Source organism: Crinia signifera, chromosome 7 (assembly GCF_055691185.1).
Source record: "Crinia signifera chromosome 7, ASM5569118v1, whole genome shotgun sequence".
Classification (NCBI taxonomy): Eukaryota; Metazoa; Chordata; class Amphibia; order Anura; family Myobatrachidae; genus Crinia; species Crinia signifera.
Genome location: NC_139223.1, coordinates 156494187 through 156516703, shown reverse-complemented (window position 1 = coordinate 156516703; position 22517 = coordinate 156494187). Strand labels below are relative to the sequence as shown.

General features: G+C 44.0%; 1 long non-coding RNA gene across 1 annotated transcript in view; it reads right to left on the bottom strand.

Annotated features, from left to right (window-relative positions):
- Positions 1-4451, bottom strand: part of LOC146019574 (uncharacterized) — a 78741-nt gene extending 74290 nt beyond the window's left edge. Inside the window, exon 1 of the long non-coding RNA XR_014450610.1 lies at positions 4330-4451. This is a non-coding gene — a long non-coding RNA (uncharacterized LOC146019574). The remainder of the gene's footprint in view (positions 1-4329) is intronic.
- Between the last annotated feature and the right edge of the window lie 18066 nt (positions 4452-22517).

Below are 22517 nucleotides of genomic sequence, written 5' to 3'. Positions count from 1 at the left end.
GCAGGAGCGGATTACCATAGAAAAAGAGCTGGTGTGCACAGTATACATAATAAAGAACATCAGTAAATCAATGCAACATAGAATGTTAAACCAATCATTACCAATTAGTCAGAAGACTATTAATGACAATTTAAAGAAACATTCTCAACCCAAGATGCTCATTTAAGCCTCTCGGTGTTTGGGTGCCAAGTCGATGAATCCATCGTGTCTCACATTTTAATAACTTAGCTGAGCGATCCCCCCCACGTAAAGAACTAGGAACATGGTCAATTATAATGTAACGTAAGGTAGCCAGACTGTGACCGGCCTCTAGGAAGTGCCGGGCCACAGGCTGATCACCCACACCTGAAGAAATAGCATTTTTAATAGAGTGTCGGTGTGTCGCCATTCTCTCCCTCAGTGTACGGTCGGTTTTCCCGACGTAACTGAGTCCACACGGACAGGTGATTAAATAAATAATAAATTTAGTGGTGCAAGTTACTCGATGTTTAATGGGTATCCTGCTGCCATTAAGGGGGTGACAGAAAGAATTGCCAGTTGTGAGGGCTCGGCAAGTAATGCATTTCAAACATTTAAAGCAACCCAATTTAAGAGGAAGAAATGAAAAGGAGGGATGACTCGAATCCAGGCCAGTAATATCAGTACGCATGACCTTGTCACGTAGATTACGTCCCCGGGTGTAGCAGGGCATTATAGATGTGTTTTTCAAATTTAAATCAGGGTCGGTCCCAACTACCGGCCATAATTTTTTACAAGTACATTTAATGGAATTGCTGTGAATGTTAAAATGATTGATCCAGGGCATCTTGTTTTTCTTATTTAGGGGGTTTGTCCTTAGCAATTAACAAATTGGCTCTGGGAATCGCCAGAGCCCTTTCTTTCGCCTTCAGTAAATCTTTACAGTTACCATCCCCGATCCAAACTGTCGGCAGTCCCTTTAGGGGTGCGAACCCGCTTGCAAAACCGACCCATAGACGCCGCTACACCCGCAGGGGCGGGCAAGGCTACAGGACGTGGAAGAAGCGGCAGACCGCCAGCATCAAAGAAGAAGCCGTGATTAATTTATCTTCAAGGACCCTTACAACCACTGAACTTCAAGTATTAGGCCGAGGACTTTCTTTTGTTCCCTCTAGCAACTTTCGTGAATTTGACTGGGAAGTTGAAAAATACCGTATCAATCGACAGCTCCGCCTACATGAACACTTCAGTGGGACGAAGGGTATAGTGAAACCTGTTAATGTGAAGCCATTTATTAATGCTGACTTTGTTCCCCCGCAGGTGTCCAAATTACAGCCTGAATCTACTTTTGAACCATTTACTAATAATGCTTCCATTAAATCATTCAGTCGTATGCTTAATTCTGAAGCTGCTAATGTCATCTCTTCTTCTGTCGATGCTTCTCCCAAAAATTTATCTGGTCCTGAATTTCGAGCACTGGAGAGTCTGTCTAATTATACCGATATCATCATTCGCCCCGCTGATAAAGGCGGGGCGATAGTTATACAAGACCTTGAGACTTACAGGCTCGAGATACAGCGCCAGTTAGCTGATGCTTCAGTGTATTCTAAACTTGCTAATGATCCTACTGATTTGTTTACTAAAAAATTGTCTGATCGCTTGGGGAGGGCTGTAGCAGAGGGAGTTATCACCCAGACAGTTTTTGAGGCACTTGTGCCCAAATGTCCGGTGGTACCCCTCCTCTACACTCTCCCCAAGATTCATAAAAATATGGATAGGCCACCAGGCCGACCAATAATATCCGCAAGGAATTCTTTGTTTCAAAATACATCCGTATACATAGATGCACTTCTGCAGCCTTGTATAGTTGAACATCCCAAACATCTTAAGGATACTACTTCTTTTTTAAACAAATTGGAAGCGGTACAGGATATCCCTGTTGGTAGCTGGTTATGCTGTGTTGACATAACCAGCTTGTATACTGTCATCCCTAATGCAGCAGGGGTGAAGGCTGTTAGAGATTTGATCACAGGAAATCCACTTTATATTGGACCCGATGTTGACTTGATCTGTGATCTTCTACACATGTTACTCACCTCGAATTACTTTTTATTTGATGGGGCATTCTTCCTTCAGGTATCTGGCGTAGCGATGGGGTCTTCAGTGGCCCCATCGTACGCCAATGCCTATATGATGCAATGCGAACGTGAAATTTTTTTCACTGACGACTATATATCTGGACGGATTAAATTCTATGCCAGATATATAGATGACGTCTTTATAATCTGGACAGGCTCACAGGTTGAGTTTGAGACTGTCATCAAATCTCACAATGATACTAATTGCCCTATTAAATTTACACACACCATCGATGGTAATAAAGTAAATTTTTTGGATGTAGAGGTGACATTACATCGGGGTAACATCAGTACCGATCTTTTCCTGAAGAAATCTGATCGTAATACGTTGCTACACGCATCTAGTTTTCACCCTAATGCATCCAAAGCAGGGTTACCGTTTTCACAGTTTATTCGTGCACGGCGTATCTGTAGTGAGACAGCTACGGCTTCTCTCCAGATAGACGTCATGCTCAATAAATTTGTATCCACGGGATATAACTGTAAAGATTTACTGAAGGCGAAAGAAAGGGCTCTGGCGATTCCCAGAGCCAATTTGTTAATTGCTAAGGACAAACCCCTAAATAAGAAAAACAAGATGCCCTGGATCAATCATTTTAACATTCACAGCAATTCCATTAAACGTACTTGTAAAAAATGATGGCCGGTAGTTGGGACCGACCCTGATTTAAATTTGAAAAACACATCTATAATGCCCTGCTACACCCGGGGACGTAATCTACGTGACAAGGTCATGCGTACTGATATTACTGGCCTGGATTCGAGTCATCCCTCCTTTTCATTTCTTCCTCTTAAATTGGGTTGCTTTAAATGTTTGAAATGCATTACTTGCCGAGCCCTCACAACTGGCAATTCTTTCTGTCACCCCCTTAATGGCAGCAGGATACCCATTAAACATCGAGTAACTTGCACCACTAAATTTATTATTTATTTAATCACCTGTCCGTGTGGACTCAGTTACGTCGGGAAAACCGACCGTACACTGAGGGAGAGAATGGCGACACACCGACACTCTATTAAAAATGCTATTTCTTCAGGTGTGGGTGATCAGCCTGTGGCCCGGCACTTCCTAGAGGCCGGTCACAGTCTGGCTACCTTACGTTACATTATAATTGACCATGTTCCTAGTTCTTTACGTGGGGGGGATCACTCAGCTAAGTTATTAAAATGTGAGACACGATGGATTCATCGACTTGGCACCCAAACACCGAGAGGCTTAAATGAGCATCTTGGGTTGAGAATGTTTCTTTAAATTGTCATTAATAGTCTTCTGACTAATTGGTAATGATTGGTTTAACATTCTATGTTGCATTGATTTACTGATGTTCTTTATTATGTATACTGTGCACACCAGCTCTTTTTCTATGGTAATCCGCTCCTGCTTTTCTGAATGATATTCCTGTAAACATTGTATTTAAATGTGTATGTATAATATCCTTTATTATATACTTCATGTAACACTGTCCTGCATTTGTTTTTAATATATTTTATGCACTATTGGGACCGCGTCTGTCAATTTCTTTCATATCGGTCGGGATCAGTTGTGTGACGCCGCGCTTGGCTGGCGTCTGACAGGTGATCACGGGCTGCTTGAACTGATCATTGGCGGCGGTTGTTTATACCCATTGTCATGGTAACGGGCCATGGTCGGTGACGTCACTCAGGTGAGTCTGACCGTCGGCGTCCGTCCGTGCACGTGGGAGTGTCCGGTAGCACAGGGGGGGATATAAGGTGAGCTTTGTAACTGTTGTTTTATTTCTGCCTGACGACGAAGGATTAAAGACTTCGAAACGTTGCAAATTGCATAAGTCTACTTGTACATTTATTTGCTGAAGTGCCGCTCCTACATCCTTGTTCTCTACATACGTGCTCTCAGGTGAGAGTCACTGGTGAAGGCACCGGCCAAGTTTACCTGTTATGTGAGTGTGCTGCCACGCTGGGACTATATATATATATATTATGTATATATACACACTGTATATATCACTGTTGTCTGGGGACCTGGGGGACTTCAGATCACAGGTCCAGCGCAGCTTCTTGATTTGTACTGGGAGATATACAGTGTGTGTGTGTATATATGTATATAAAATCCCAAACTCAGCACTTGGCGGACTTATTATTAATATTAAACTCATAACATCATGCTGCTATACAAAGTTTCAGGCTTTTTTTAGCCCGCCGTCATGCGATATATATTTGAGAAATAAAAAACAAGTGTTACCACTTTACATACCTGAACTTCTACTCTCTGCAGGATGCCACAAGCTTCTGCACTGGAAAACTGGAAGTTTGGCGTGCTGTCCACACATCCCCTCTCATCCAACAGTAACGTGTGTAGCCATAGTAACCTGGCACCTGCCCCAGAGAATAAGATATAATACATAATCATCTAGCATCAATAAATAAATGCAATAAAAAGTACTCAATAAAATCGGTTGCACTTAGATTAGGATCAGGCAACTTTGCAAGACAGGGGATTGGTAATTTGCCTTTCACATTGTCATTGGACATCACATATTTAGGAGTAAGGATTCCGAGGAGCTCAAGGCATGTATATAATCTAAATATTGCTCATTTTATTCAAAGAATTGCTGCTGACCTGGAAATCTTTGCAACTGTTATATTTGTGGAGAGACCATTTAATACAAATGGTGTAATTTCCTCATCTTACAGTATGTATAGAATTCAAACATTCCCAAATATGATTACGCTTAACAGCCCGCTACGTAGCGGACTAATCTCTTCTATTTATTGCATTTTGGTAGAGACTTCCTCGACTTCACAGACCCGCCATGAGCAGGAATGGGAGAGACCTGGGTTCCCTCCAGAATCTAGGAAGTAAGGGAAGGTATAGCCAAAAGCTCTATCTCAACCCGACTCAAGGAGGTGTCTTACAAACTATGGGGGTTATTTTGGTTCACTCTTTCTGACAAATTCCTTCTTAGATGGACAAAACCATGTGCACTGCAGGTGGGGCAGATGTTACTTGTGCAGAGAGAATTAGATGTGGGTGGGGTTTTACTTCAAAGTGAGATCTATATTGCAGTGTAAAAATAAAGCAGTCAGTATTTTCCCTGCACAGAAACAAAATAACTCACCCAAATCTAATTCTCTCTGCACATTTTACATCCCCCCCCCCCCCCCCCTGGTTTTGTCCATTTAAGAACGAATTTGTCAGAAAGAGTGAACCAAAATAAACCCCTCTATTACAGGTGGTATTATACTCCTGACAGATTATCTAAGATGTTTCCCTCAGGCACACCTGTCTGTTGACGGGGATGTGGGCACCAAGGAACTCTTCTTCATATTTGGTGGACTTGTCCCCACATTGTCCCGTTCTGGACTAAAGTGCACGACATTTTGAATTCCATCTCCGATATCCCACTTCGTTTAGATCAATTGTCATTCCTACTATCCCGACCTTTCCCAGACTTAGACCCGCCCATGAACAAACTACTTTCTCATATTTTAACAGCCGCTAAATTGCTATTAGCTAAAAACTGGAAATCTCCTGCCACTCCTTCTGTCCCTGCCCTACATAATTATATCTGGTTTGTCGCAAGCATGGAGAAAATTACATACTACCTCCATGACTGTCCCCATAAATTTGATCTGATTTGGGGTCCTGTTTACAATGTCCCACCAAGTACCACCCTAATAATGACTTCACTGTTATCCTCACGTTCTTGATTGCTAAGCTGCCCCACCCCCTGGAGTCCTCCCTCGCCTCTACTGTTTCATTGGTAGAAGTCTCATTAACATACATTGCATTATGAATGACTCCCTATCTTCACAAACAATTGACCCATTTGTGTCCCCTTTTTTTCGCCCCTCCTCTTTTCCTTCTACCCCTGTTTGTTCTTTTCATTTTACTAAAATGTGTTTTAAGTTTATGAAAAACGCAAGGAGACTTGTCAATGTTATAAAGCCTCTGTCTATGTACGCCTTTGTCTATAATGCATTGCTTTATCTTTGAATAAATAAAGTATTAAAACATATATATATGATTACGCCTAAAGACACCCAACATCTGAGATATTTGTTTAGAAAATTCATATGGCAGGGGAAAAGGCCAAGGATTAGTTTACTTAAATGACAACAGATTGAAAGTAATAGGGGGGGGGGGTTGAATTTATCTAATCTAACGTGGTATTCCCAAGCAGCACAATTAAGATACCTTCATGATAGGATCCATAACCAGGAAAACTATGCCAATACTGATTTAGAGAGAGAATTCCTGCAAGGTAATGACCTGATTAGTTATCTGCATGCGCATGGTCAAGAAATTCCAGCCCACATCAAAGACAATCTAATTTTATGGTCTGTGAAAAAGCTTTGGGTGGGGATGAGACACAAAAATAATGTGAATACTCACAGATCATTATTTATTCCATTCCTAGTCAAACCAGAATTCCAAGGAGGTAGAGCACACCATCCATATAATATATGGAATTTAGTTAATACACGGGACAGGAGGCCCCTAACATTCCAGGAGGCAGTGGGTACATTTCCACCGGTGGAACCATACCGATTGCATTTCTATTAGCTCAACATTGTATTTAGCTGCGAGCCTCGATGTTTTGACGGCCACACTCACCATTTCCACATTACTGGAAGAACCCAGGTAGGTGGAAAAGGCGGTTAAATACTGACCAGCGAGCTGTGATGTCGAGCGATCGGCAGCACTCACCATCACAGCTCGCCAAAGAGCATTCAATACCGCCCCTTATGTGAGCTCTACAATAAGATATTTATCTTCCATAGATTGGCAGAACCCAGTAGATGAAATGCTTAAATGAGAACCTTTAGTTAAGAAAGCCATTACAATAGCTTATAAACACAACTAAATTTGGATTTTTCGTCAAGATCAGAGGGCCTTTAGCTGCTTGGAAATTGCATTTCCCAAACATGGAACTATCCAAAAGACAGCGTCTGTGTGTGAAAAACAAATAGAAGAAGTATCAGCAAGACTCATAAATAAGGGGTATAAAATGAAAACCCTAGAAAAGGCAAAAACAAGATTGGAAACTATTAAAAGAGAGGATCTTTTCAAAGTGAAGGAAAAGAAACTTTGAATGACAAATTCCAATGGGCTTTTATCTCTCGTTTTAGTTTGTGTTTTAAAGATATTGAAAAAATTTGGAAAATTTTATCACAAGACCCTATCTTATCTACTGAACTACCCTCCTGTCCCACTTTTATTTATTGTCCCTTAGGGAAAAATTAGTCAACAGTAGCATGGAGTCCAAAATTAGGCAGAGTATACGCACAAAAGGATTTCACCACTGTGCTGCATGTTTGATGTGTAGGACGGTGAAGAGCACTTCCAATAAAATGACTAGTTTTTTCATGAATGGTAAATCTTATCCAATTAACGAGTTTATTACGTGTAATTCAAGGAATATTGTTTATGCTGTTGAGTGTTTGTGCCACCTCACCTATGTTGGAAAAACTACAAGAAATTTAAGGGTTAGACTGGCCGAACACATATACAATATTAGAAAAGGTGTCAACACACATAAACTCTTCACTGTTTTTATTACTATTTTTTATCATTGTTTTTATATTTTTAACTCTACGTATGTTATTATATTATCTGATTGTTTTTATGTATATTTGGTTGTTTCTTTGGAATACCCGCTCATTAATTGTATGAACTGAAGCATTTTAATGTTACTTATTATGGACGTCCAGATAAAGATATAAATATGTCCGGAACGTAAGAACTGAGGTACTGTATAGTGTTCCCGCTCCCAGCAATGGTTGAAGGACCACTAAGATAACTTCCGGCTAATCTGGAATGCAAAGAGAACTGCAAGCGTCATCTCCGGGAGTGTAAGTTGACACATTTCCGCTTCCGGTCTGGCGAACACGTGGAGACCAGGAGGGAACGCCCGGTCATGGCATGACCAGATACAGCTGATTTTGGACATTTGGATAATCAGCGTTAATGTGACTGGGTAAAAATACATGGAATATGTTGGTACAGACACACTTCTGATGAAGGACACTTGATGTCCGAAAGAGTCCACAATGGAGAAACGTGTGTTTCTCCATTGTGGACTCTGCTGCTGCCTTCTTGATGGGTTACTGGATCCTTGAGCCGGCACCTGGATTCAACTGATATCCCCTGGAACATCTTGGGTGAGAGGATACCGCTTGAGATAGCCCAGCAGCATTTGCCCCTATGGAGTGTAAATACCTTCTTACAGTATATCGAGAAGTATTGCACGAATTGTTTTCTTTTCTCCAACCATCCCCACTATTAAAACTTCGGTTGGGAGATTGGCTTGGAGATTTATGTAATTACAGATTCCTTTGTGACTGCCTCCGAATTTAGCGGACAGCCCAGCAGTGATTGCCTCTCAGAAATATACATGCTATATATTCTTGTTTGTGAGTGCATCATTAAAAATAAAATGAGTTTTCATTTTTTAAGAAGTATTGCACCAATTGTGTTTTCTTCTATCGCCGATCATCCCACCCTAAAAAACCCTTTGGTTGTGGAGGGGTGTACTGGAGAGCTCTTTTTCCGATACAACAATTCTGGACATATGGATTTATGATTCATTGGATGCCTACTCATTGAGTTATGTACTTCTATGATCCATCTATATTGTATGGCAATTAGGTGTATGAAACAGGAGACAGCGCTACTGGTTATATAAATTGATATAATTTTTTTGCACGAACATGGAACTAGTTGAGATACTAAAAGTACATACCAAAGAATGTAAAGTTCTATCTTCCAGAAATGAAATGTTTATTAATATACTTCACAAAAGATACCTCTCCCCTCACAAACTATTTTTAATTGGCCAATCAATTTCCCACAAATTCTGGAAATGTAGTGAAACTCAAGCAGACCTTTACCCCTGCCTATGGTTATGCAGGTAAGAGGGTTCTGGGTGCAAATGCGAAAATCTGTCATTGATCATTTAGTGAATTAATTTAGGGGTCGATTCTGGATCACTCATAGAGATCCGAATTAAGCCCCTGTCCCAATGGTCGGGGTTTGTGCATACGCATTTCTGTGCAAACCCCAACTGTGAACAGCCGCTGTGAGTTACTCACTCGCCGGGAAGGTCACAGCGGGGAGAGACAGGGTGGACCGTGGGGATGGGGAGCGGCCATGGGAATGCCTATCATTTTATCGGCATTCCCATGAAACTGTTGGCATTCCCATGGGTAAGCAGGAAGGCCGATGCCTGCCGGGGGCGTGCAGCTGACGTCACATGATGTCAGCCACCCGCCCCGTCTTTGTCCAGGTAGTTGCAAATAAAAGTCAGTTCAGACTGACTTTTATTTGCAAAGGCAGAAGAAATCATTCCATGGTCGGCCACCATCAAATGATTGCTCTTGCTAACGGCTTATGCGAGGGGACAGTGGCGTAGCTAAGTTTTGGGCGCCCCCCCCCCCACCGTTAGGTTCCGGCGGCTCTGTTCTTCTGCTGAGGACCACCACAAAATGGCCTCCCCCATACAGCAGACAGTTTCAGAGAACTGTGTGCTATATGGGGGCGGCCATTTTGTGGTGGTCCTCAGCAGAAGAACGGAGCCGCCGGGACCAGCGAGATAGGTAAGTCTGCGGGGGATTGGGGGGGGTGTAACTATAGCACCGCAGCCCCCGGCGCCCCCACATGCACAGCGCCCCCCCCCCCGCAGTGGCGGGGGCTGCGGTACTATAGTTACGCCGCTGTGAGGGGATGTGCTCTCACTACACACCTCCTTGAGTTTCCGAGGGGAATCAGTGGCGCGTGGGGGGTATTCAGCAGGGTGGCGTCTCTAATGTTTGGTATACTGCAATCCTCACATCTTACCGGGCCAACCAGAATCACCCCCTTATCGCCAGTATAGGCACTATAGGCTTTGGTATCTTTCCCACTGATCAAGCTATGACAAATGGAAGTAAAACGCTACTTACGGCAGTGCGCACTGCTGTTTGGAAGTGTGGACATACCCGGAACCTCCTTCTCTGGCTTTATTCAAAACAAAAATATTGTTTATTTTTGGAATGGAGTGATGCTAGAGAAAGACAAAAAAGTTTAAAAGTTCTTCAATATGTGGGAGAGCTACATACAAATATTGTCAACCCCTATAAAAACACAATGAAGTCCTTAAAAAAAACACTTTTTGGGTATATGACTAGGATGTTGGGATGTGATTCACCCATCCACCTGTGATGATTTATGTTTGGATGCCTTGGGGAGGGGTAGATGAGAGCAGAAACTACTTTATTACTATTTATACCAAAAAAAATGGTTTTTATTGTTGGCTTTTATTGTTCAATTGCATTGAATTATATAATAGTAGTATTGTATAATAGGAAATACATTTCTTTGGTGCACAATATAAATGTAAAAGACAGACGCAGACAATTGAAATATGTAATCTTGTTTTATTTGTATTTCAATGTGAATTTGTACATGATTTGAGCTGACGGTTGTATGACAAGTATTGTATGATGCATTGCTTCAATAAAAAGAAGTTTAAAAAAAGTACTCAACATTTTACAAGCTATAAAGTGTAAATCAACAAAAATTACTCAATATACTGTATATATTTATAACAGGACGTAGTCATAATGTCAACATTTGTAGGTCCACCACATGCAGTGATTACTGCAGACACCACTCTTGGTAAACTGTACACAAGGTCCTGGACAGCAAGTGGTATATTTTGTCATTCTGCCTTATGTACAGTGACCAACTGTGACACGCACAAGGGTGAAATCCATAGAGCCATTGTTCCAATCCATCCTAGAAGTTTGTAATGGTGTTAAGATATATACTCTGAGCTGACCAGTAGACCAGACTTACCAAATTTTTAGTTTAAAGCCACCACCTCAATGCTTTACTACTAATGTACACATTGGTATCTGACATTTACCAAATCCAAACACATTGCACCAACCACTTTAGTCTACAAAGTGTATATCAAAACATTTATTGTCCTGAGTATTGAAGTCTATGGACTGTATATCAATTTCAGGTGAAAATCATAAGCCAATCCCCACGGGTAACTCCAAAACTTGGCGTGACAAACAAGCACAAACAGCCAAATCACAGCAACGATGAGCACGTCTACATCTGTGGTTTGAGAAAATAAAAATTAATAAATGAAAACGGATGTATACATAATAAAAAATAAAAAAATTGTAGCCTCCATGTCTACTCCAAAAAGATAAACATAGAGAACAATAATGTACTGCGTGACAGTAAATATGTATATATAGGGATTCGAATATTTTGTCGATATGATAGGAATGTCAACGAAACAGTGTGTCCCTGGCATACCTGCTATCAGATCTCTGGCGGTGCATTCTGGATCCAACAGTCATGTGATTGTCAAGTAAGAGGTCGGTAGTTCTCGCAAGATTCCTCTTAATCAACAGCAGTCGGAGACTGTCAGTCCTATTCAGCGGCAGCCACCGGAGCGTGGGACGGCTGCAGCAGGACAATTTGTAAGATACATTTTTACATATGGCCCTCGAAGGATTTTCCCACCATACAAATGGCCCTTGGCACACAAAAGGTTCCCCACGCCTGATCTAGACACTGTCAATCCGTAGACCAGATATGGTTATGTATAATCTCCACAACCTTAGCACTAATGTCCGCCTTTGTAATTTTAGTTTCAGGTTCCATTTTATGCCTTGGTTGTATGTACGCCATGTCAGGATCACCAGACAAAATTAACCCAATTCAACCATCCAAAAATCAACTGAGAAAAAAACCCCAGTAAAATGAATTATTAATTGTTATTATATACACCTGCATAACCTTAACTTTGGGAGCACGCACCTGAGAATTTAGGTCATCAAATTCTAGCTTGTGTCGTAGATGCCTGTAGCTAAATGACATTTCCTTATTTGTGCTAGGAGGCTCATTAATACTATTTTTTTTTCTCTTCAAAACACACATCTAACTCCTCTCCTTATTTCACAGCTGAGATGTTTCTAGTTTCTCACATTTCGATCTGAGAAAGCACAAATAGCTCTAATTTTAACCATTTTTTCTATCACTCAGAGACTGAATTCCAGGATAGAAGCCCCGCAGACTGGCACAGAGTGCTGCGCTGTGCCCGTTTTCCGTGCGATTAAAATAAGATATGCCACTGTGTTTGATGAATCTCATCCTGAGGAAAAAAAATATGGTAATTTTATTGTACAGATTTTCTGCGAAGCAAAAGTATTTTTACACCCACTATAATCTGATTTCTGATAATGATCCCAGTAGGTTGCCTGGGATTAAATTGGATTTTTGATTTCAGAATGCTGGCTGCTTAAAAAAGAACATTTCTACAGCTGCTATACTTTCCTGAGACGCGCTTATCTGATCAGAATAACAAAACGCTATTTTATGCAGCTCCTATAGTGTTATTAAATTTTAATTATAATACACTTCTTTGAAATGGATACATAATAGTTCAAGTCATAACAGCCACTGGCACCTCACTGCTTGATTTATATTGGTAACATTCAAACAAATGCTACGGGCGCCGCAATTAATTGAATATTATGTTAGGATTTAAATGGACCACATTAAGGACAGTATTCAGGCAAGGGCTTATGTTCGCATGGGGGCGATGGTTTTTTTGACTGCGCATGTGCATTTCTGCGCATATGCTGGACGTGTGCGCCCACGGGAACAAACTGTTCGCAAGGTGCATGCACCTATCCTTGCAGGCTGGGGGCGGCGGGCTGGAACATTAGCATATGGCAACGCCCAGCTTTTCACGGGCGTTCCTATGAGGGGCATGAAGGGGATGTCAGCTGTCCGCCCACTTCCTCTTAACCGTGCACACAAATGTGTGGTTCCTCAGAGCAACCTTACATATGCGTGCACCTTCCTCATCTTTTGATGGTCGACAACCATCGAAAGATGTGGGAGGTTCTCATTGACATGCGAATCAATGTTTATGTGAAACCTCTATATGCATGCCGTGCGAACATACGCGCCCTGCGAATGGTGAGCCGGCGTATCACCATTGGCAAGGCAGGATCTGCTTGACTCGCAAGGATGCAAATTCACATCTGAGCTAATCGGCCAGAATAACCCCCTAAGTGTTGCAGAGATGACATTAGGGCCACTCCTAATGCTACATGCGGCAGCCGTGTGACTACCACTCCCCCACATGGAATCATTTAGTGTTATGAAACAAATAAAATGCTGTAAGTTTCTTTTTTAAGATACTTAGGTGCATAAACACTGGACGATGTATGCACTGAAAGACGTTGATGACCAATTTCCCTTGAACTTCCCCAGTGTCCTGGACGAAAGATGTGGTGCATACACTGAACAATTTGATGAAAGACGGAAGACGAACGATCTAGATACAGTCTACAGTATAGGCTTTATTTGAAAGATATCCAAATTGAGCTGCCTGCACAGTCAACGAACAATCAAAATGAACGATCGGCAAGTACGAGCATCATCGTTCGCCGTTTGTAGCATACACACTGAAAAAATATTTTGACCAATATCGTTCAGAAGGGCAAAAATTTACGATATTGGTCAAAAAAATTGTACAGCGTGTATGCACCTGGCCCATACACACTTCATGATATTGGTCACAATATTGCCTATTATTACCTATTATTAACGACCCCCACCCTCATCCAAGCATGTCTGGACGAGCAAGGCACTTGCTGTTGCCCGCCCCCCGCCAGGTCCCTGTCGACAATATCGGTGGTGGCGGACATGTTGTGTGTATGGACCTTAACTTGACCTGGCTCCAGATTCTGGCACTGGAGATGAGGTACTGGCATTGCCTAATAACAGTATGTTCCCGATATGTTGCTCTAATTTGCGGGATTGGACGACATATCGTCTGGTGGGTACCAAGTTTAGGGAACCTTACATCAGAGCAGCATGGGTTTGCACAGTTGCTTGCTTTTTTGCATTGCTTGCTAATCTGAATGAGGCACTTGAGACTAATTAATGCTGCCAAGAGCATTCATTAAGAAAGACTGCTTATTAATAAAGTCTCACATTTTGCACTCGTTTATAAACAATATCAGTGATGGGAATTTATATAAAAAAAATAATTTTAGCAGGAAGAAACTCAGAAACTAGTGAACCTAAAACATATTACACGTAAAAAAAAAAAATCTTTAAAATTAGGTAATGTAGCCCAAATGATTGTGACTAGGGTGGCCAATCCCAGGACTGGGGTCGGCTGGATCTTGGGATTTGGACCTAAAATTGCCGGAATTTGAATCCTGAGATTAGCAGACTCCGCCACCGCCAAGGTTTTTTTTATTATTATTAATAAAAGTTATAGGGAAATTGGGTCCAACTTGTCCTCAGGACATAAGAGCCTGGAAGGTAAATATATAGTATTATAATTTTGGTACTTGTTTCCTAGCACGGCCACACCGATTTGCATCAGGGTGGTCGTGTCGGAAAAATTGCGTCGGTCGCATCGCATGCGACCAAATCGCATGCGATGCGACCGACGCGATCGACCCGAATTTTACATTCAATAAAATGTGAATAGGGTCCCTGGGACCCTATTTTACATTGGATTCAATGTAAAATATTCCCCAGACCCCCAATTCTACCCCCTCAATGCTGCCACCCCACGATTGACGCCAACCCGAAGCGTGGCGAGCGCAGCGAGCCCGCGAGGGGCGGCGGTGCACGTCCTCCGACCTTCTTATACCCCTACTATCCACGTCGGCGTGGAGTTGAGAATATAAAGCGTGGAGAGCGCAGGGAGCCCCGCGAGGGGACGCGTATAACTTCACAGGTATACGCGTACCCTCGCCAAGCTTCAGGCTCGGTGGCTCGCTGCGCTCGCCACACTTTATATTCTCAACCCCACGCCGACGTGGATAGTAGGGGTATATTTTAACATTGAAGCCTATGGCAAAATCGCGGCCATCGCGTCGGTCGCGTCGGGGGCAATGTTAATGGCCGCGACCGACGCGATGCTCCCGATTTTGCCTTTGACGGTAAAATGGGCCTGATTTCAAAGGAAATCGGGTCCATCGCGGGCATCGTGTACCTTAACTTTAAGGTACACGATGCCCGCGATTGTGGCCGTTCTAGGAAACAAGTACCATAATTTTTATTATAACTGAATTCAGAAAAAAAAAAATCTCAATTCTATTATAACATTGGGCCTTATTTTGGTTCATTCTTTCTGACAAAATCCTTCTTAGATGGGCAAAACCATGTGCACTGCAGGGGGGCAGGTGTTACTTGTGCAGAGAGAATTAGATTTGGGTGGGGTTTTACTTCAAAGTGAGATCTATATTGCAGTGTAAAAATAAAGCAGTCAGTATTTACCCTGCACAGAAACAAAATAACTCACCCAAATCTAATTCTCTCTGCACATGTTACATCTGCCCCCCTGCAGTGCACATGGGCCCTTATTCTGATTGACGCGTACTTTTCCGCATACTTTCGGATCGCGTCTTTACGGCGTCTGCGCATGCGTGGAGAACGCCACGCGCATGTGCCACGCCTTGACTCCGTACCTGTTCGGGCAAATCCCGTACAAAACTGTTCACCGCAATCAGTCGGGAAATATGGGCGTATTATGGGCGTCATGCGGAATGACACATGGGCGTAGTTTCAAAGTGGGCAAAACGGGGCGGAAACATGGGCGGACACGGGGGAGTACACTGATGTTGGGGGGCGTGCATTCGGATACCACTCCGAATGCACGCGAACAAAAAGGGAAGAAATGTGCGGTGTCCAAAAGGCTACTATTGCTTTGCGGACACCACTCGTTCCTGCGGTAGGCGAACGGACCGCCTAATGACTACAAGCATTAACACCTGAACCCAATAGAATCGACTCCTTTACTCATTACTCACTAATAGGATGCTTGTCAGTGCTTTAATTGAAAACATTGCTGCTTCAAGGAAACCTTACTAATCACCCACATATGCTGTACTTGTCACACACTTGAAACCTGCTAACAATGGACATGACTGAATATTAATAGTATCAATACACATGTGTATTCGACATGTACTAATGAAACCACACAATTTTAGTAAAGTAAAGACATTTATTTATATACATTTCACAGTCAATGCCACTGTGATGCAATGACAAAAAAATAAAAAAACCAAAAAAAAAAATACATGTTAGGAATGTACAAAAATAAATTATAATACAAAACAAATATAATTGCACACAGATGGACTCCAGCACCTCCTATGTGCCACTGCACATGCAGGCAGTGGGAAATGAGGAGGCTGCTGGCCCTTCTACAGCAGGGCAACCTGCACCTGACCATTCTACAGCAGGGCAACCTGCACCTGGCCCTTCTGCAGCAGGGCAACCTGCAGCTGCCTCATATGCACCATCAGCAGAATCATTTGGAACACAACCGGGGACTTAGCAACATCACTCCAAGTACAGATGACAGTAATGGCAGGCAAAAGAGGGCAACAGGGGAACCAAAAATGACATATGAAGCAAGGGCTCATCTGGTTACCCTCAGCACGTGATTGGACACAAGAAGCTGACACACACAGCACAATGGAAGAGTTGGGATGACATAACGGTGGAGATTAATGCAGCCACAAGTTCATTTGCGACCACGTTTGGCCTTGGTAGGCTCCTTGGCCTGTGCAGCAGCTCTTCGGCCACGGCCAGATGCTGGGGCAGGTGGAGCAGATGCTGGTGAGGGGTTGGCTGGTCTACCCCTCCTGCCAGCAGGGAGTGTTGCTGGTGGTAATGCACCAGAAACGGATGACATTAGGACCCTGTTGCTGTTAACCAGCTCCACCATAAGCTCATTATGGTGGAGGAGGAGATCATTTTGGCGGGTGGCTTGCTCGGCCAGCACCTGAGCACTTGCAGCCATGGCCTGATGCGCCTCAGCCATGGCCTGCATGCTCCCAGCGATGGCCTGCTGGGTGCTGACCAAGCTCGCTATGATCTCCTCGGTCCTACGCATCCGTTCTGATGCAAATTCTCCCTGCTGGTTTATGTCCCCAAGCATCTGGGCCAAGGTGGCAAAATCGGCTTGGGCCGATGGCTGCTGCTGCACAGGCCTACCACTGGGGCCAGGTGGCACGGACTCCTCCACCTCCTGAGCAGAGTAGTCACCAAGCAGTGGGGTGTCTGTGGAAAATGAAAAACACAATTAGGACACATTCTAAGATAATTACTTGCACAAGCTTATGGCATGACAAATATTTACCTTCAATAAAAGACACAAACACTTCAGCTGGGGCCTCGCTATCCATCGTGCTCACCCCCCTGATCTCCTCAACTGATACACAGCTCTCGGCCATCAACTCCAGGGGGGTGAACTCTAGCCCTGATGGCATGGGCCCGGCCCCAGATCTCTGGCTGTGTTCCCACCGCTTGGTCATCTTCCTCTTCAGGTTGGTTTTGAAGTCCTGCCACCTGCAATGTAAGTTGACATATTAATACATGTCACTCCAGATGTTTGCTGTTGCAGCCATTGCTCTGTGCTACATATTACGACATGTGCTTAATGTCAAAAAGATAACATTACATGCAACTATGATATCAACCGTTACAAGACACATTCACAATCACCCTACTCTAACTCTCAACTAAATAACATGTCAATAATGTCTGTGTATCGTAACAAACTCACCGGCCATTTGCAAAATCCATCTAAGCATGAATTCAATCATTACTTGTCTATTACTGGGCACATGTATCACAAAACAACTTGCCTCTTCTTGACATGGTCCGCCTCACGAACTTGTGGCGCAACTTCATTAATCTCTGCCGTTATGTCTTCCCAAATCTTCCATCGGCGTGTGTGTGTCAGCCTCTCCGATGGACACTCAATCCAATCACGTGCTCGGGGAACCAGGATGGCAAGCTCCTGTGCTTCATATGCCTTATTTCGGGAACTTGGTTCCTCTGTTGCCCTCTTTTTCCCCTTGCCACGGCCATGGCCACGCCCACTGGCACGTGGCGCTGTACTTGAAGTGCTGGCCATGGTACTATCTTGTGAAGTCCCCGGTTGTGTTACAAATGATTCTGCTGATGGTGCATATGAGGCAGCTACAGGTTGCCCTGCTGCAGAAGGGCCAGGTACAGGTTGCCCTGCTGTAGAATGGTCAGGTGCAGGTTGCCCTGCTGTAGAAGGGCCAGCAGCCTCCTCATTTCCCACTGCCTGCATGTGCAGTGGCACATAGGAGGTGCTGGAGTCCATCTGGTCAAATAGTTGCTGCAGCTCCTGGTCCACCTCTGGTTGTGATCCAGACATGTTAGCAACAACATTGTCACATTCTAATACACCTTTATATACTGTTTGTGTATCCTGTTTGGCGGACATCAGCGGCAGCTGCGTTCCGTGCGCGAGCGTACGTCGCTGTTTTTTCGCGCCGCATACGGTGGCGGAAATTCCATTGTGTAAAACCTGGCGAAACTTCGACATGAAATACTGGTCACCAATTCTAACATTGCATAGAATCTTCTGATACACCTGTGACTATCGCACAATACACATGCTATTTGCTAGCATGACATGACATTTGGTTCATGACTACTGTGGTATTGTGGAGTTTGATTGCAAGCTAAAAGTAGCCCAATCCCTTAGAAAATCCAGGCCACAAGTCATGCAATACTCATCACTACTCTTATAGACCACACATGTGAGAGGCCTATAAATAGTGAGTTGCTGCTAGAATCATTTGTCTCCAGATCTGGACTTGTCAGGGTCTAAGGTAAGCTTTTCCATGGTCCTTGTAGATATGATATCCATTAACAATGTCAGTGTATGAATGTATGCACCATTGCCTCACTGACTACAGATTGTTGGGCCAGCAAAGTCTTTGTAGCATTATTGCAACATGTCACATGTTCACTATTTCACTCACAGGTCTTAAACCTGTGTGTGTTCATCTATTGCAGGACAACATGTCCCAGCAATAGCTGAAATGTCTCATAGTACATGATGTCGGCAACAAATGCAGACACCTTTGATACTCAAGTAGTGTTTAGTAGTTCGATGTTGTAAGCATCTGTGTGTTTAGGACGGTGTGTATTGAGTTCATATTATTGTTACATCATTATAGAGTCAAATGGATATTCGGGATTTGACGGGGCGGCCATCTATTGTACGTATTGAAGCCTACAAATCTATTTGTAGTCGGATATGGCCATTATGTGCATAGGTGCATCAGTATTTATGTTCATTTCTTTATAGGTTGCTGAAGCAATGATGCGGTACATGGAAAGGAGGCTAAGGGCACTTGCGGCTCTCCCCACTCGTCGCCCAAGGAGGCCAGGACGTGCTAGAATCTATCGCACACGGGTGACTCTGTTTGCTATGCCCGATGATGAGGTACTTACTAGGTACCGGTTACCGCCACATGTCATTCTGGATCTGCTCTCGTTAATTGAGAGTGATCTGGAACCTCTACACGGGATCACGACAGCAATTCCGCCTCACACACAGCTGCTGGCGGTGTTGCATTTCTGCGCCTCAGGATCATTCCAACAAGTAGTGGCAGTACTTGCTGGAATATCTCAGCCGGCCTTCTGCCGAATCCTGAGGCGTGTGACGTCGGCCATGTTCAGGCGCAAGGGGCACTTCATGGCCATGACATTTGCCACCGAGACCCTGCGCAGAAGCCAGCAGGCCTTCCATCAAATTGCTGGCTTCCCTAATGTGATAGGGGCTGTGGATGGCACCCATGTACCATTTGTGCCTCCATCTCGAAGTGAGAAGATATATAGGAACCGCAAATTGTTCCACTCACTGAACGTGATGGTGGTATGTGGCCCATCCATGGAAATTCTCGCCTTCAACTCGAAGTTTCCCGGAAGTGCCCATGACTCTCATGTCATCCGACAAACCGGGATATGGCAAAGACTACAAGAGCTGGAAGGCCGTGATGCGTGGGTTCTGGGTGACTCCGGTTACCCATGTACGCCCTGGCTACTTACGCCGTACAGCTCCCCAGCACCGGGCCCACAGGAGGCATTCAATGGGGCGCATGTTGCCACCAGGCAAGTGGTGGAGCGCTCAATTGGCCTTTTAAAGGGTCAAATTTAGAGTGCTCCACCGCACTGGTGGTGACTTACAGTATGCGCCTGAAATGGTGTCGAGGATCGTGGGCCTGTGTATATTTTTCCATAACATAGCTGTGCGGCGTGAGATACCCTTTGATGAGTGGGAGGTTCCATCTGAGCCGCAAGATCCGCCCATGCGCCCATCCCGCGCCCCAGAATGCCGGAGGGGATACCAGCTGCGGGACTCTGTGGCGCAAAGATTCTTCAGGTACATTTTATATAGTTGACCAGAACACACCAATTGTTGTAAAAATCACCCCTTCAAATAAGTACAGTGTGTTAGTTGTCAGTGTTACAAAACGACAATTAGCCAGCCTGCCCTCCTAATGCCAAAGAAATTGTAGATATTTATCATATGTGCTTAGTTTTGGTGGAAGTACAATATAGGTGCTCATTATTATACCTTGTGCAAGGGATCTTATGTGTTTGTTATACTGTATCTTCATTATTGTAGTTGATACTATCCCTGATGTCTGGTGAGTACATTGATTTATTCCCTAATGTGGTGGGGACTTTTTCCTGTGTTGATGTATGATTTGTTTGCAGATATATATATATATATATATATATATATATGATATTGGAATTTATTAACATGTTTTAAAATTTCAAGGAGCAGCCAGGCAGCCAGGCAGGCAGGCAGGCAGGCAGGCAGCCAGCGCTGGTGTATAATGCTGGACTCAGGATACCTGCAAGTATGTGTATGTGTCTTTTAAACATAAATGTACACATACACATAGATGCATAGAGTAAGTAATGCTAAGTACAGCTATGCGTTGCTAAGCTATAGCACGCGTTGCTTGGCGGAACGAGGCGTTATTGGATTTGCTAAGTGCATACACACTGTGTTTTATATATATCAGATTTGTTCATTCCCATACATCAGCACTACTGTTTTTAAGGCATGCGAATTTGTCACCATTTGTGTTGGCGCAGAGACGCTGTTCATGTAAAGATGAACAATAAAGTTATTAACACAAATTACTGTGATAAACCAATGCCACCACCTGATTGGTTGATTGATGCCATTGTTAACATGGCGGAGACACGCAGGGCAGAGCCGTTTTCGCCTGCGGAACTGAGGGCTCTGGTCTCCGTCATGGAGACAAGGCTGGGCCGTGCGGGGCCCTTTATCACTAATGGCCAAAAGCGGCAGGCCTATGCTGCGGCAGGGCGCAGGATTTTCGCACGCACTCGGGTGCGGAGGACCATCGGGCAGCTAGAGAGGCGGTGGTCGGACCTCCGCAGGCGCCAGCCCCAGCTTTTACAGCAAATTAGGGGTGAAATAGCTGATTGTGAGTATTTTAGCTATGAAATTTCGCACTTACATCATAGCATATATAAACAATAAAATGTGTCTCATGATAAGTGGGTGTCCATGGGTTTAAAAGTCCATAGACTGTTATGTGTGCTTCTTCCTGGTTAACATGCAGTCATGTGGCTTTTATATGTAATGACATAGCATTCATGATTCTGATGCATACAATGTGCCAGATCTAATATGTGTTCAACATTGATAAATGCCAGGGTTGTAATGATTGAACAAATTACTAACAATCACATAATAACTTAAATGTCACATTTTGGAGTCCATTAACAGTAAGGAGCTACTTTCAAGCATCGTTTGCCAACATTATCACCCTTCCATGTATGTCTTGTTATGGATTAATACATGTGCACCAATGACCCGACATTGACCATGATTTTGTTTTCTACCACACAGCACGAGCCCGAGCACGACAGGCACGGGAACAGGCCGAGGCAGCCCTGGCCGAGGAGGAGGCCCAAGAGCGTGATGAGGAGGTGGCGGCGAGGGTGGAGGAGGAGCAAGTGGAGGAGGAGGAGGAAATGGTGGAGGAGCAAGTGGAGGAGGTGGAGGAGATGGTGGAGGAGATGGTGGAGGAGGTGGTTGAGGAGGAGGAGGTGCCTGAGGAGGTGGTGGTGGAGGAGGTGGAAGAGGAGTTGGTGGCAGAGGAGGAGGTGGAGGAGGTGTTGGTGGCGGAGGAGGAGGTGGTGGTGGTGGAGGAGGTGGTTGTGGCGGAGGAGGAGGAGGTGGAGGAGGTGATGGTGGCGGAGGAGCTGGCGGAGGAGGTGGCTGAGGAGGCCACAGTTGCCCCGGAGTTGGACGAATCCGAGGGGGAGGAGGCGTGTGAGGCACCGGAGTCCCATCAGATCGGTATGTTTACATAATGCATCATTCATGAAGTAGTTGTACTGGTATTTGTTATGTAGCACTGGTGATGAAAAATTTGGGTACAATACTATTAATACAGAACTCAAAGTGGGTAGCTACAGATACAGGTACGGGTTAGATGGGGTGTCCAAGGCATCCCTTTCATCCAGGACACCTCTGAATTACACAGGTTTGTGGGATGGCTTGGAGCTCGATTTTG